The sequence below is a fragment of the Triticum aestivum genome, chromosome 5D (genome assembly GCF_018294505.1).
Source record: "Triticum aestivum cultivar Chinese Spring chromosome 5D, IWGSC CS RefSeq v2.1, whole genome shotgun sequence".
Classification (NCBI taxonomy): domain Eukaryota; kingdom Viridiplantae; phylum Streptophyta; class Magnoliopsida; order Poales; family Poaceae; genus Triticum; species Triticum aestivum.
In genome coordinates this window covers 49,093,277-49,110,864 of record NC_057808.1, presented here as the reverse complement: position 1 = coordinate 49,110,864, position 17,588 = coordinate 49,093,277, and positions in this window count along the sequence as shown.

The following is a 17,588-nucleotide window of genomic DNA, read 5'->3' as shown; positions in this document are numbered from 1 at the left end:
GTATTTGTGGCAAAGCCACCATTCATAATTCTTTCATACATGTCACTCTTGATTCATTGCATCCTGGTACCCCGCCGGAGGCATTCACATAGAGTCATATTTTGTTCTAAGTATTGAATTGTAATTTTTGAGTTGTAAGTAAATAAAAGTGTGAGGATCATCATTATTAGAGCATTGTCCCATGTGAGGAAAGGATGATGGAGACTATGATTCCCCCACAAGTCGGGATGAGACTCCGAACTAAAAATAAAAAGGAAAGAGGCCAAAAAAAGGAGAAGAAGGCCCAAACAAAAAAAAGGAAAAAAAGAAAAAATGAGAGAAAAAGAGAGAAGGGACAATGTTACTATCCTTTTACCACACTTGTGCTTCAAAGTAGCACCATGATCTTCATGATAGAGAGTCTCCTATGTTGTCACTTTCATATACTAGTGGGAACTTTACATTATAGAACTTGGCTTGTACATTCCAATGATGGGCTTCCTCAAAAAATGCCCTTGGTCTTCGTGAGCAAGCGAGTTGGATGCACACCCACTTAGTTTCTTTTGTTGAGCTTTCATACACTTATAGCTCTAGTGCATCTGTTGCATGGCAATCCCTACTCACTCACATTGATATCTATTAATGGGCATCTCCATAGCCCGTTGATACGCCTAGTTGATGTGAGACTATCTTCTCCCTCCTTTTTGTCTTCTCCACAACCACCATTCTATTCCACATATAGTGCTATGTCCATGGCTCACGCTCATGTATTGTGTGAAGATTGAAAAAGTTTGAGAACATCAAAAGTATGAAACAATTGCTTGGCTTGTCATCGGGGTTGTGCATGATTTAAATATTTTGTGTGGTGAAGATAGAGCATAGCCAGACTATATGATTTTGTAGGGATAACTTTCTTTGGCCATGTTATTTTGAAAAGACATGATTGCTTTGTTAGTATGCTTGAAGTATTATTATTTTCATGTCAATATTAAACATTTATCTTGAATCTTTCGGATCTGAGCATTCATGCCACAATAATGAAAATTACATTGAGAATTCTGCTAGGTAGCATTCCACATCAAAAATTCTGTTTTTATCATTTACCTACTCGAGGACGAGCAGGAATTAAGCTTGGGGATGCTTGATACGTCTCCAACGTATCTATAACTTTTGATTGTTCCATGCTATTATATTATCTGTTTTGGATGTTTAATGGGCTTTACTAAGCACTTCTATATTATTTTTGGGACTAACCTATTAACCGAAGGCCCAGTGCAAATTGCTTTTTTTTTTGCCTATTTCAGTGTTTCGCAAAAAAGGAATATCAAACGGAATGAAACCTTCGGGAGAGTTATTTTTGGAACAAACGTGATCCTGGGGACTTGGCGTGGATGTCAAGAAAAAAGCGAGGAGGCCACGAGGCAGGGAGGCGCGCCTGCCCCCCTGGGCGCGACCCCACCCTCGTGGGCCCCTCACAGCTCCACCGACCTACTTCTTCCTCCTATATATATCCATATACCCCAAAAACATCCAGGAGCACCATGAAACCCTATTTCCACCACCGCAACCTTCTGTACCCGTGAGATCCCATCTTGGGGACTTTCCGGCGCTCCGCCGGAGGGGGCATCGATCACGGAGGGCCTCTACATCAACACCATAGGCTCTCCGATGATGTGTGAGTAGTTTACCACAGACCTTCGGGTCCATAGTTATTAGCTAGATGGCTTCTTCTCTCTCTTTGGATCTCAATACAAAGTTCTCCTCAATCTTCTTGGAGATCTATTCGATGTAACTCTTTTTGCGGTGTGTTTGTCGAGATCCGATGAATTGTGGGTTTATGATCAAGATTATCTATGAACAATATTTGAATCTCCTCTGAATTCTTTTATGTATGATTGGTTATCTTTGCAAGCCTCTTTGAATTATTAGTTTGGTTTGGCCTACTAGATTGATCTTTCTTGCAATGGGAGAAGTGCTTAGCTTTGGGTTCAATCATGCGGTGCTCGATGCCAGTGACAGAAGGGGAAACAACACGTATTGTATTGTTGCCATAGAGGATAAAAAGATGGGGTTTATATCATATTGCTTGAGTTTATCCCTCTACATCATGTCATCTTGCCTAATGCGTTACTCTGTTCTTATGAACTTAATACTCTAGATGCATGCTGGATAGCGGTCGATGTGTGGAGTAACAGTAGTAGATGCAGAATCATTTCGGTCTACTTGTCGCAGACGTGATGCATATATACATGATCATGCCTAGATATTCTAATAACTATGCACTATTCTATCAATTGCTCGACAGTAATTTGTTCACCCACCGTAATACTTATGCTATCTTGAGAGAAGCCACTAGTGAAACCTATGGCCCCCGGGTCTATTGTCCATCATATAAGTTTCCAATCTATTTTTACTTTGCAATCTTTACTTTCAATCTTTATCATAAAAATACCAAAAATATTATCTTATCATCTCTATCAGATCTCACTTTTGCAAGTGGCCGTGAAGGGATTGACAACCCCTTTATCGCGTTGGTTGCAAGGTTCTTATTTGTTTGTGTAGGTACGAGGCGACTTGTGTGTAGTCTCCTACTGGATTGATATCTTGGTTCTCAAAACTGAGGGATATACTTACGCTACTTTGCTGCATCACCCTTTCCTCATCAAGGGAAAAACCAACGCAAGCTCAAGAGGTAGCAGGCGCCGTCGCGGGTGCGCTGCCCGAGCGGCGTCTCCCGTGGCTCCGGCTTTACGGGGAGGAGCGCCAGTGACCCAGAAGAACAGGAGCCCGACGACGACGAGGATGTCGTCTCCATTCACCACGGCGTCTAGGAGCTGTTGCGGTGGCAAGAGAAGGAGGCGGGCGCCGGGTACTCCAACCGCAGTGAGTTGCTGCCCTCGATGTGCTCGAGGACGCCCCACCATTAGCGCCGCCCCTCAGAGTTGAGGCGGCCGTGGGGCTCGACACCGTTCGTGGAGGCGACCTGGTCGGCGTGGCAGCGGCCGAAGTACGCCATCCATAGCGTGTGGCTGTCAGGGGTGTACCTCGGATGCTGCCGCGCCTGCTCCGGCAGCGACGATCAGATGCGCGCGATCTCGACGCGCCGATCAGCACCGGTGGGCTGCGGTGGCACCGGGACATGATGTCTACTACGCAACCTTCTTCTTGTGGACGTTGTTGGGCCTCCAAGTGCAGAGGTTTGTAGGACAGTAGCAAATTTCCCTCAAGTGGATGGCCTAAGGTTTATCAATCCGTGGGAAGCGTAGGATGAAGATGGTCTCTCTCAAGCAACCCTGCAACCAAATAACAAAGAGTCTCTTGTGTCCCCAACACACCCAATACAATGGTAAATTGTATAGGTGCACTAGTTTGGCGAAGAGATGGTGATACAAGTGCAATATGGATGGTAGATATAGGTTTTTGTAATCTGAAAATATAAAAACAGCAAGGTAGCAAGTGGTAAAAGTGAGCGTAAACGGTATTGCAATGCTATGAAACAAGGCCTAGGGTTCATACTTTCACTAGTGCAAGTTCTCTCAACAATAATAACATAATTGGATCATATAAATATCCCTCAACATGCAACAAAGAGTCACTCCAAAGTCACTAATAGCAGAGAACAAACGTATGCCAACCCCTATGCATAGGTTCTTCGGCGGAACCTGCAAGTTGATCACCAAAACATACATCAAGTGAATCAATAGAATAACCCATTGTCACCACGGTTATCCCACGCAAGACATACATCAAGTGTTCTCAAATCATTAAAGACTCAATCCGATAAGATAACTTCAAAGGGAAAACTCAATCCATTACAAGAGAGTAGAGGGGGAGAAACATCATAAGATCCAACTACAATAGCAAAGCTCGCGATACATCAAGATCGTATCATCTCAAGAACACGAGAGAGAGAGAGAGATCAAACACATAGCTACTGGTACATACCCTCAGCCCCGAGGGTGAACTACTCCCTCCTCGTCATGGAGAGTGCCGGATGATGAAGATGGCCACCGGTGAGGGTTCCCCCTCCGGCAGGGTGCCGGAACAGGGTCCCGATTGGTTTTTGGTGGCTACAGAGGCTTGCGGCGGTGGAACACCTGATCTATTCTTTTCCCCGAAGGTTTTAGGGTATATGGATATATATAGGTGGAAGAAATACGTCAGGGGAGCCACGAGGGGCCCACGAGGGTGGAGGGCGCGCCCAGGGGGGTGGGCGCCCCCTGCCTCGTGCCTCCCTCGTTGCTTTCCTGACGTGCACTCCAAGTCCCCCGGATTGCTTTCTTTCCAAAAATAACTTCTCCAGAAGGTTTCATTCCGTTTCGACTCCGTTTGATATTCCTTTTCTTCGAAACACTGAAACAAGGGAAAAAACAGGAACTGACACTGAGCTCTGGGTTAATAGGTTAGTCCCAAAAATAATATAAATGTGTTTAATAAAGCCCATAAACATCCAAAGCAGATAATATAATAGCATGGAACAATAAAAAATTATAGATACGTTGGAGACGTATCAGCATCCCCAAGCTTAATTCCTGCTCGTCCTCGAGTAGGTAAATGATAAAAACAGAATTTTTGATGTGGAATGCTACCTAACATATTTATCAATATAATCTTCTTTATTGTGGCAAGAATATTCAGATCCATAAGATTCAAGATAAAAGTTCAATATCGACATAAAAATAATAATACTTTAAGCATACTAACTAAGCAATTATGTCTTCTCAAAATAACATGGCCAAAGAAAGTTATCCCTACAAAATCATATAGTCTGGCTATGCTCTATCTTCACCACACAAAGTATTTAAATCATGCACAAACCCGATGACAAGCCAAGCAATTGTCTCATACTTTTGGTGTTCTCAAACTTTTTCAATCTTCACGCAATACATGAGCGTGAGCCATGGACATAGCACTATATGTGGAATAGAATGGTGGTTGTGGAGAAGACAAAAAGGAGGGAGAAGATAGTCTCACATCAACTAGGCGTATCAACGGGCTATGGAGATGCCCATTAATAGATATCAATGTGAGTGAGTAGGGATTGCCATGCAACGGATGCACTAGAGCTATAAGTATATGAAAGCTCAACAAAAGAAACTAAGTGGGTGTGCATCTAACTTGCTTGCTCACGAAGACCTAGGGCACTTGAGGAGGCCCATTGTTGGAATATACAAGCCAAGTTCTATAATGAAAAATTCCCACTAGTATATGAAAGTGACAAAACAAGAGACTCTCTATCATAAAGATTATGGTGCTACTTTAAAGCACAAGTGTGGTAAAAGGATAGTAACATTGTCCCTTCTCTCTTTTTCTCTCATTTTTTGGGCCTTCTCTTTTTTTTATGGCCTTTCTCCCCCCCTTTTTATTCCTCACTTGGGACAATGCTCTAGAAAATGATGATCATCACACTTCTATTTATTTACAACTCAATACTTAGAACAACAATATGACTCCATGTGAATGCCTCCGGCGGTGTACCGGGATATGCAATGACTCATGAGTGACATGTATGAAAGAATTATGAACGGTGGCTTTGCCACAAATACGATGTCAACTACATGATCATGCAAAGCAATATGACAATGATGGAGCATGTCATAATAAACGGAACGGTGGAAAGTTGCATGGCAATATATCTCGGAATGGCTATGGAAATGCCATAATAGGTAGGTATGGTGGCTGTTTTGAGGAAGATATATGGTGGGTGTATGATACCGGCGAAAGGTGCGTGGTATTAGAGAGGCTAGCAATGGGTGAAGGGTGAGAGTGCGTATAATCCATGGACTCAACATTAGTCATAAAGAACTCACATACTTATTGTAAAAATCTATTAGTTATTGAAACAAAGTACTACGCGCATGCTCCAAGGAGGATAGATTGGTAGGAAAAGACCATCGCTCGTCCCCGACCACCACTCATAAGGAAGACAATCAATAAATAAATCAAGCTCCGACTTCATCACATAACGGTTCACCATACGTGCATGCTACGGGAATCACAAACTTTAGAACAAGTATTTCTCAAATTCACAACTACTCAACTAGCGTGACTCTAATATCACCATCTTCATATCTCAAAACAATTATCAAGTATCAAACTTCTCATAGTATTCAATGCACTTTATATGAAAGTTTTTATTATACCCATCTTGGATGCCCATCATATCAGGACTAAATTCATAACCAAAGAAAATTACCATGCTGTTTAGGACTCTCAAAATAATATAAGTGAAGCACGTGAGTTCATCTATTTCTTCAAAATAAAACCACCATTGTGCTCTAAAAGATATAAGTGAAGCACTAGAGCAAACGACAAACTACTCCGAAAGATATAAGTGAAGATCAATGAGTAGTTGAATAATTATGTAACTATGTGAAGACTCTCTCACATTTAAGGATTTCAGCTCTTGGTATTTTATTCAAACAGCCAGCAAAACAAAATAAAATAAAATGACGCTCCAAGCAAAACACATATCATGTGGTGAATAAAAATATAGGTCCAAGTAAAGTTACCGATGAACGAAGACGAAAGAGGGGATGCCATCCGGGGCATCCCCAAGCTTAGGCTCTTGGTTGTCCTTGAATATTACCTTGGGGTGCCTGGGCATCCCCAAGCTTAGGCTCTTGCCACTCCTTATTCCATAGTCCATCGAATCTTTACCCAAAACTTGAAAACTTCACAACACAAAACTCAACAGAAAATCTCGTGAGCTCCGTTAGCGAAAGAAAACAAAACACCACTTCAAGGTACTGTAATGAACTCATTCTTTATTTATAGTGGTGTTAAACCTACTGTATTCCAACTTCTCTATGGTTTATAAACTATTTTACTAGCCATAGATTCATTAAAATAAGCAAACAACACACGAAAAACAGAATCTGTCAAAAACAGAACAGTCTGTAGTAATCTGTAACTAACGCAAACTTCTGAAACTCCAAAAATTCTACCAAAATAGTAGGACCTATAGAATTTGTTTATTGATCTTCTGCAATTGGAATCAATATTTTATCACGTTCTGGTGATTTTTAACAATTGTTTTCGTGAACAGAAAGTTTCTGGAATTTTCAGCAAGATCAAATAACTATCATCCAAGAAGATCCTATAGGTCTTACTTGGCACAAACACTAATTAAAACATAAAACCACATCTAAACAGAGGCTAGATGGATTATTTATTCCTAAACAGAACCAAAAATCAAGGAACTAAAATAAAATTGGGTTGCCTCCCAACAAGCGCTAGCGTTTAACGCCCCTAGCTAGGCATGATGATTTCAATGATGCTCACATAAAAGATAAGAATTGAAACATAAAGAGAGCATCATGAAGAATATGACTAGCACATTTAAGTCTAACCCACTTCCTATGCATGGTGATTTTTTGAGCAAACAACTTATGGGAACAATAATCAACTAGCATAGGAAGGCAAAACAAGCATAACTTTAAAACTTTAAGCACATAGAGAGGAAACTTGATATTATTGCAATATGTAGAAGCATATGATCCTCTCTCATAATAATTTTCAGTAGCATCATGAATGAATTCATCCATATAACCAGCACATAAAGCAATCTTTTCATGATCTACTTGCATAGAAATTTTTCTACTCTCCACGTAAGCAAAATTCTTCTCATTCGGAATAGTGGGAGTATCATAAGAGACTTGAATACTATAAATTGTTTCCACATTAAAAGACTAATGTTCAGAAAAAGGGTAATCATAATCATGACAAGTTTTATAAACATAATCATCACTACTTTTTATAGCATAAGTTTTATCACAATAATCATCATAAGTAGCAACTTTGTTCTCATCATAATCGATTGAAACCTCTTCCAAGATAGTGGACTCATCGCTAAATAAAGTCATGACCTCTCCAAATCCACTTTCATAAATATTATAAGATTCAACATCCTTCAAAATAGTGGGATCATTACTTCCTAAAGTTGACACTCTTCCAAACCCACTTTCATCAATATAATCATCATAAGTAGGAGGCATGCTATCATCATTATAAATTTGCATATCAAAACTTGAGAGGCTAAAAATATCATCTTCATTAGACATAGCATCCCCAAGCTTGGGACAAACATTAATTGCAGCAAATATATTCTCAAAAACATCATCTTCTCCAAACATAGCATCCCCAAGCTTGGGCCTTTTCATATCATAAGCATAATCACTCTCATCATTAATAGTATGGATATCACCAATAGTATAGCAATTGTCATATTCCAAGCAAGTGCCAAAAAGATTTTCAAGATCATAAGAAGTATCATTATCTTCCCAATCATAATCATCACAACAAGCAATAGGCATAATGAGATCATCATCAAGTGCACCATCTTCATTTTCATGAGGCACAACAATAATAGGAGCAACATTATTTGGGAGAGATATCTTTTTACCTCTCCTCCTTTTTCTTTTCTTCTTCTTAACCACATCATGTGTGGGTTCAATCCTCTTTTTGGAGCTCCTTATTAATGAAATTGGTTGGATAGAAGGCTCCTCCTCGTTACCTGATTCATCATAAGAAATAATAGGAGGATATTGGGAAGTCTCTTCCCTTTCATTAGTATTCTCTTCATTTTCTATTTGTTTTCTTTTCTTTATGTAATTGGCAATATAAGGATTTTCAATGCAATTCACCGCACAATACATATAAATTTCCTCTAGATCCAAACCAAGAAGTTTGTCACGGGCAAATACAGGAAGATAGTTAGTTATACGTTTCATCTCTTCATAGCCCATAAGCAAACTAAGTTCATTATAATGTGCAAGGGAAATCAAGTCATCACAATTTTTGGACACGAGTAGATCATGAAATTTTTTGCATCGGATAGTTAAATGACCCCGTTCATTGCAAAGTTCACAAGTACGGCTAAGAAAATTTAAATTTTCAGCACAAACATCTAGCCTTTCTTGCAACAATTTAGTTTCTAAATGCTTATGCCTCTTGCAATATCTATCTTCCCTATTTGGTGTATACTTGCAAACCCAATGCACTCCACAAAAATTGACATGTTTATAGGAAACATTTTCATCATAACTAGTGCAATCATCATTAGTACTATGGATATTCAAGGAATTCATACTAACAACATTGCAATCATGCTCATCATTCACATATTTTATGCCAAGCATTCTATGTAATTCTTCTTCTAGCACTTGGGCACAATTTTCCTTTCCATCATTTTCACGAAAGACATTAAAAAGATGAAGCATATGAGGCAAACTCAATTTCATTTTTTTGTAGTTTTCTTTTATAGACTAAACTAGTGATAAAACAAGAAACAAAAAGATTCGTTGCAAGATCTAAAGATATACCTTCAAGCACTTACCTCCCCGGCAACGGCGCCAGAAAAGATCTTGATGTCTACTACGCAACCTTCTTCTTGTAGACGTTGTTGGGCCTCCAAGTGCAGAGGTTTGTAGGACAGTAGTAAACTTCCCTCAAGTGGATGACCTAAGTTTTATCAATCCGTGGGAGGCGTAGGATGAAGATGGTCTCTCTCAACCAACCCTGCGACCAAATAACAAAGAGTCTCTTGTGTCCCCAACACACCCAATACAATGGTAAATTGTATAGGTGCACTAGTTTGGCGAAGAGATGGTGATACAAGTGCAATATGGATGGTAGATATAGGTTTTTGTAATCTGAAAATATAAAAACAGCAAGGTAGCAAGTGGTAAAAGTGAGCGTAAACGGTATTGCAATGCTAGGAAACAAGGCCTAGGGTTCATACTTTCACTAGTGCAAGTTCTCTCAACAATAATAACATAATTGGATCATATAAATATCCCTCAACATGCAACAAAGAGTCACTCCAAAGTCACTAATAGCAGAGAACAAACGAAGAGATTATGGTAGGGTACGAAACCACCTCAAAGTTATTCTTTCCGATAAATCCATTGGGCTATTCCTATAAGTGTCACAAACAGCCCTAGAGTTCGTAGTAAAATAACACCTTAAGACACATCAACCAAAACCCTAATGTCACCAAGATACTCCAATGTCACCTCAAGTATCCGTGGGTATGATTATATGATATGCATCACACAATCTCAGATTCATCTATTCAAACCAACACAAAGTACCTCAAAGAGTGCCCCAAAGTTTCTACCGGAGAGTCAAGACGAAAACGTGTGCCAACCCCTATGCATAGGTTCATGGGCGGAACCCGCAAGTTGATCACCAAAACATACAACAAGTGAATCAATAGAATAACCCATTGTCACCACGGTTATCCCACACAAGACATACATCAAGTGTTCTCAAATCATTAAAGACTCAATCCGATAAGATAACTTCAAAGGGAAAACTCAATCCATTACAAGAGAGTAGAGGGGGAGAAACATCATAAGATCCAACTACAATAGCAAAGCTCGCGATACATCAAGATCGTATCATCTGAGGAACACGAGAGAGAGAGATCAAACACATAGCTACTGGTACATACCCTCAGCCCCGAGGGTGAACTACTCCCTCCTCGTCATGAAGAGTGTCGGGATAATGAAGATGGCCACCGGTGAGGGTTCCCGCCTCCGGCAGGGTGCTGGAACAGGGTCCTGATTGGTTTCTGGTGGCTACAGAGGCTTGCGGCGGCGGAACTCCCGATCTATTCTGTTCCCCGAAGGTTTTAGGGTATATGGATATATATAGGCGGAAGAAATACGTCAGGGGAGCCACGAGGGGCCCACGAGGGTGGAGGGCGCGCCCCCCTGCCTCGTGCCTCCCTCGTTGCTTTCCTGACGTGCACTCCAAGTCCCCCGGATTGCTTTCTTTCCAAAAATAACTTCTCCAGAAGGTTTCATTCCGTTTCGACTCCGTTTGATATTCCTTTTCTTCAAAACACTGAAACAAGGGAAAAAACAGGAACTGACACTGGGCTCTGGGTTAATAGGTTAGTCCCAAAAATAATATAAAAGTGTTTAATAAAGCCCATAAACATCCAAAACAGATAATATAATAGCATGGAACAATCAAAAATTATAGATACGTTGGAGACGTATCAGGACACCGTCGGCGCTGAGCCTCCAGGAGCCCGGCACCCACATGTCCGGCGGCACCGGGTAGTCTGCCTCGTGCAGGCTGCGGCAGTCGAAGCCATTGGCCGCCGCTCCGTCGCCGGGGTAGCGCTCGGCCATGGTCGTCGGATGAGGGGCATCGGCTGGGAGAGAGGGGAGAGGGGTGTCGGTGACGAGTGGGCGAGAGGGACGTCTTCGATGAGGGTGGGGAAAGGGGCCGTGTGTGCGGCCACCAGCGAGGGAGGGGGCGGCTTTTATAGCGGCGGGTGGGCGGCAAGCGGTCGACAGCCGTGTGTACGCGTGGCGGGAGGGGGCGGGATGTGCGTAGGTGCACCTTCATTGCGCCGCCCATGAGGAATCTATGGAAGGCTGACCGGTGACATCCTTCGCATTGATTCCCCGTGGGAAAGCGAGGCGATGACGACGATGAACGTCCCTAGTCGCTGACTCAGTGGGTCCACCAGTCTTTCACGCCAAAAATGTTTCCCCCGGCGCCCGGGCGGCCCCAGCACGGCGGGTTCGGCATGGGTCCGCCGGCGCCAAATTCGGCCCTAACTGGCAAAAAGTGGGCTTCTGGGGGCGCGACTGAGCTATTTTTTTCACGCCGGCGATAAGAAAGGGCCTTGGGGGCCTATTGGGGGGCGAGTGGAGATGCTCTTACAACGACGCGGCTCGGCTGCACACTACAAACCTTGTAGAGTGCATGGATTAGTCAAGCCAGGCAAAAAAAGTCACGCTCTGCACATAGTTAATTTGTCTGTATCTCATTCACCTTCAATCTGATTGAGCAAACACACATCCCATGGTGTTTGGTTGCAAGACTGTCCTATGCAAATACATAGTGTCGTTGTTTGGTTACATAAAAAATACATGTGGTCCAGCAACCTCTTATTGAAGTGGTGAGGTTATCATCACACGCAGGCGCAATATAAGAACATACGCTACATAGTCATAGTCGCCGAGGCCTGCTAGACCTATAGGGTATGTTTGGTAGCTGTTCCCACCCTAGCATAGTTGTTCCCCTTTAAGACATGCTTAGTCTGGACATGAAGAGTACATGAAATTGCAGCTGTTTGATAGCAATGTATGTACTGATGCATGCTGAGCTGAGACTGTGTTTCTCTGTACAGCAACAAAGGCTCTTCCCTATTTAAGGTCGGGAGCTGAGGCAGGAAGGACATGGATAGGGGAAGGAAGAGAGGAGGAAGGCGGGGGAAGGGAAGGAAGGGGCGGATCTGCTACCTCTCCCGTGTCAGGATCTACTCCGGCGGCGACGTCGAATTGAGGCCGGCCAAGAGCAGGGGCGGGCCGGTGACGAGTGGAGGACCGGCCAGGCGCAGGGGTGGGGTGGCGGCGAGGTAGACACCTTCAGCACGGCGGCGGGGGATTGAATAAGGAGGGGACCAGCGGTGGGGTAGCGCGAGGGGACCGACGGCGGGCGGGCGCTGGCGGCTAGGTCCGGATAGGGTCGCGCGAGGGGAGGAGGGAGGGGGTCGCGAGAGGGCAGGGACGGGGTGGTCGTTCGAGGAAAGTGGGTCGGAGGGAGATTTTTCTCCTGTGCGGTCTCAGCCTCGCTCGACCCGACAGGCCTGTGTGGGGTGCTTCGACTCAGCTATGTTGAGGCCCTTTTTTGCATCGGTTCGACTATGCCCGTGGGAGCCCATACAGTCTACCAAACAAAGAAAAGTTGTTCGGATAGGGAACTTTTGGGCCTATACACTCTCCATGCATGCTACCAAACACACCCATACTGTATTGGTTAGCGCCGTCGGAGAACAAAACAACTCTATCGGTGGACGGTTCATTTTCGGCGCTTGATGGCATGACGTCTACATGTATGGTATTTAGGAGACATGACGGGAGTGTCATTTTTGCAGCTTACAGATTATTGTTCCACTGCATTGACTCTCTCGAAGCAGAAATGCATGCAATGGTGCAAGGGATGGCCCTTGCAATCCAACACACCGACCTCCCTATAATTGTCCAGTCGGATTCGTCGACGAATCTTTCTATATTTTCCGGAGATTCACTGGATCGCTCTGCATATGGACACTTGGCTTTGGAGGTCAAGTCTTTATTGGTAGATCGAGATTTATTCCCCTGAAAGTTCACCGACACCAAAATAGAGTTGCAGATTGTTTGGCAAGATATAGTCGTACTGAAAGTAGCACAGCTGTTTGGCTACATAGAGGGCCCTATACATGGAGGATTTATTTCCTCTTGGCTATAACTCTATAATTTTGGAATAAAACTCCCTTTTACACCGCATTTTTTAACAACCATAACATAATCCAGAGTCTTAAAAAGTACTTACGGACAGTTAAACCAACACACACTTACAGACAAAGTGTTTTAACCATAGTCTTAAACCAACCATCCACACAAAAAAAATTAAACTAACAAGCCGTGTGATGAGCCACATGTATAAGGGACCAATCATAGTCCTTTCGATAAGTAAGAGTGTAGAACCCAATGAGGAGCAGAAGGAAATGACAATCGGTTTTCAGGAAGATATTTTCTGCAAGCACTGAAATTATCGATAACAGATAGTTTGGTGGCAAAGTAATTCGTAACGGGTAACAAGTAACAAGTGTAACAATGGTGCAGCAAGGTGGCTCAATACTTTTTATAGCAAAGGACAAGCCTGGACAAACTCTTATATGAAGTAAAGCGCTCCCAAGGACACATGAGAATTATCGCCAAGTTAATTTTCATCATGGTCATATGATTCACGGTTGCTACTTTGATAATTTGATATGTGGGTGGACCGGTGCTTGGCTGCTGCCTTACTTGGACAAGCCTCCCACTTATGATTAACCCCTCTCGCAAGCATCCGCAACTACGAAAGAATAATTAAGATAAATCTAACTATAGCATTAAACATGTGGATCCAAATCAGCCTCTTGCGAAGCAACGCATAAACTAGGGGTTAAGCTTCTGTCACTCAAGCAACCCATCATCTACTTGCTACTTCCCAATGCCTTTCCGTAGGCCCAAATCATGGTGAAGTGTCATGTAGTCGACGTTCACATAACACCACTAGAGGAAAGACAACATACATCTCATCAAAATATCGAACGAATACCAAATTCACATAATTACTTATAACAAGACTTCTTCCATGTCCTCAAGAACAAAAGTAACTACTCACAAAGCATGTTCATGTTCATGATCATAGGGATAATAAATATCATTAAGGACATGAACACTTGATATTCCACCAAGTAAACCAACTAGCATCAACTACAAAGAGTAATCAACACTACTAGCAACCTACAGGTACCAATCTGAGGTTTTGAGGCAAAAATTGAATACAAGAGATGAACCAGGGTTTGAGATGAGATGGTGTTGTTGAAGATGTTGATGAAGATTGATCCTCCCATGATTATAGGAATGTTGGTGATGACGACGACTTTAATTTCCCCCTCCTGGAGGGAAGTTTTCCTGGCAGAATCGCTCCGCCGGAGCCCTAGATTGCTTCTGTCCAGGTTCAGCCTCGACATGGCGGCGCTTCATCCCGAAAGCCTCCTTATGATTTTTTTTTCTAGGTCAAAACACTTCATATAGCAGAAGATGGGCACCGGACGCTGGCCAAGGGGCCCACAAGCTCGGGAGGCGCGCCCTGGGGGGTAGGGAGCGCCCCCCAGGCTTGTGGCCACCTGGTGGGTCCCCTCCTGTTATTTCTTCGCCCAATATTTTTTATATATTCCAAAATAATTCTCCATAAAATTCTAGGACATTTGGAGTTGTGCAGAATAGGTATCTCAGATTTGTTCCTTTCCGGTCCAGAATTCCAATTGCCGGCATTATCCCTCTTCATGTAAATCTTGTAAAATAAGAGAGAAAAGGCATAAGAATTCCATCATAAAGTGTAATAATAGTCCAATATGCAATAAATATCAACATAAAAACATGATGCAAAATAGACGTATCACCGTGCTCCTTACACTTGGCCACCACCTCAACGCCTTTTGTCGTTGAAGATGATCACCTTGTGATAAACGCATTTGTCGTTCAAGATGATCACCTTGTGATAAACGGTGAGGGGCCCAACCCTTATCAAGGGTGAGCATATTGTTCATCCAGACCGTACCCTCCAGAGGCATCCGGTGTACGCCCTCGGCACAAATTCCGATGAGATGATGGTCAAGCTATCCGGTGTTCGGCCTCGGCACAAATTCCGGTGAGATAATGGTCAAATTACTTGGTGATGTGACTATATAAGGTACAACAGAAAAAGATTAGAACCTTTTATATGTCTAACAAATGTTGAAGAAGGAAGCACCGATAAAGATGAAGAAGTAGAAGGCAAGGCCACCGATGATGGGGAATAACCCCACTATCTATCTATCTTAGGGTGACGGGTGTAGATTCGTCGAAGAAGCAACCTCACTATCTATCTTAGGGTGACGGGTGGGGTGCTGCTTCGGCGGAGATTTTTTTAGGTGGTCGTCAGGCTTAGAGGGATGGTCGGGGGGCGACAACAAGACTGACGATGGGGGAGTTTCAGAGGATGGCTGTGCGGCGAGGCAGGAGTGCCGTCGGTCGCGGAAGCCTAGGCTAGATCGGGCGTGGTGAGAGAGGAAGAAGAGAAACAACGGCTGGAGATTGAAGATAACCGTTGAATTTTGATCCAATGGTTGAGAAAGAAGGGAGATTGACTAGCCCAAAATTTCTTAAAAAAAACAGATGACTGACATATAGCCAATCCTTTATTCTGTACCCATTCAGGAGGTTTATCCAGTTTTAGTGTCAGAGAGCACATTTGTGTCTTAAGAGCATCTTCAATAAAATGCAAATTTAGAGACGTAAAACTAGGAGATGTAAAATCTACATCACAAAAAGTGCATTTTATATCTCAAAAAAGGCAACTCCAACAAATGATGTAAATTGATGATGTAAAAGTTTAAATGAAGATGTAAAACCTGCTAATGGCCGCGTGGCTGCTGTACCGCCGCTTGAACATTTAAAAATAGCAATAAATTTCAGATTTCTACCAATAAAAGTGCAGCGTATCAATCAAAAGTTTGAAATCCTACAACGAAAAGTGAATTGTCTCAAACAAAGTTCTTGGTCCAACAAATTAAAATGCACATAAACATCAAACATAACACTCAATTTTCATCCTCTCCATTGTCACTAGCGACATTATGGACGATGGTATGATTATCATTGTCAATGGCTTCTTTGTCAACGTTTTCATGAGTTGAAGTCTCGTTGTCGTGAACTCCACCGAAAGCCCCTTCATTGCCACTTCCCATGCCCATGTTGCCACCGAAGCCATCTCTCATTCCACTCACGTTGCCACCGAAGCCACCTTCATTTCCGCCCACGTTGCCACCAAAGCCACCTCCCATGTTGCCACCAAATGCACCATTCATGGCACCTCCCATCATATTCATGTAGCCACCCATTCCACTCCCATTCCTCCTGTCATGCAACCTCCCATTTCATCCATGGCTCCCATGGCACCTCCCATTCCTCCTCGCATCATGTTTCTCATGAGCATTTGCTTTTCATGCTCATTTCATCACAACAAATCTCGACATACGCCTTTGCCTTGGGATCAAGAGTAGATGTGTCCATGAACATAAACTTAAGTGCCTTCTATTCCACCATCTTGTACTCTTTGGTCGCCGCCTTCCTCTCCTCTAATTCAATCTTTCTCTCCTTCACCGCCACCAACCTCTCCTCGACCGCCACCCTCTTATCCCCGACCGTCTCCCTCCGCCGCTACGCTTCTCCGCCCTCCTCGATTTCTTTTAATTGCAATAATTTTTTTCTTCGGCATACTCTTTCCTCGCAACGAGAATGAAGTCAAACCCTTCTTTAAGATCATTGTCTCTGGCTTTGAAACTCTTCACTTTCTTAGTTCCATCGGGCCTATATGATTTAGTCGCTGGATGAGGAGTGGGGCTCCTTCTCTCCTCTCCGGGGCCATCTTCTTCATCCTTCATTATCACGCTTTACTTTTTTGAAGCATAAAAAACTTCTCTAGTTTTCCGCTTCTCATTCTTGAGCTCTTTGTAGCAATTATGGAAAGGGAAAGCCTTTCCTTTATTCTTCCTCTTCTCTTTTTTATTGTTCCTCTCTCGAAATAATCCTTACGCAATAATTTTTTACAAGAAAACAATCAAGATGTCATCATCAAATTAGGGAGCATTTGAATATTTGCGAAAAGTAGAGAAAGCACACATGTAGCAAATGATTACCAAGTCACTATCACCGCAACCACTCGGGTTCATGCGCTCAACATTTGCCAAGCAACCGGCCCACTTTTGGCATTCGGTGTTGATGGTGCCCCAACGTTGACGAATAGCCCCTTGATCGAAAATGGCCGCTAGTGTTGCGCTCATCGAAGTACTCCTCGATGCGTTGTCAATACGTGTTCCCGGCTTGGTCGGTCCCAACGGATGAATCAAGAGAGACTTTTTAGATGCGATGCAAATCAACACATCTTCAGTGTTGGTATAATTTACGGTTCTTCCATTCATAACGAAGCCCTCTTCGCCCATGTCAAGATTATCATCATCAAATTGAGCATTATATTCTTGTGATGCATACTTTTGAGAGAAATAATCATCA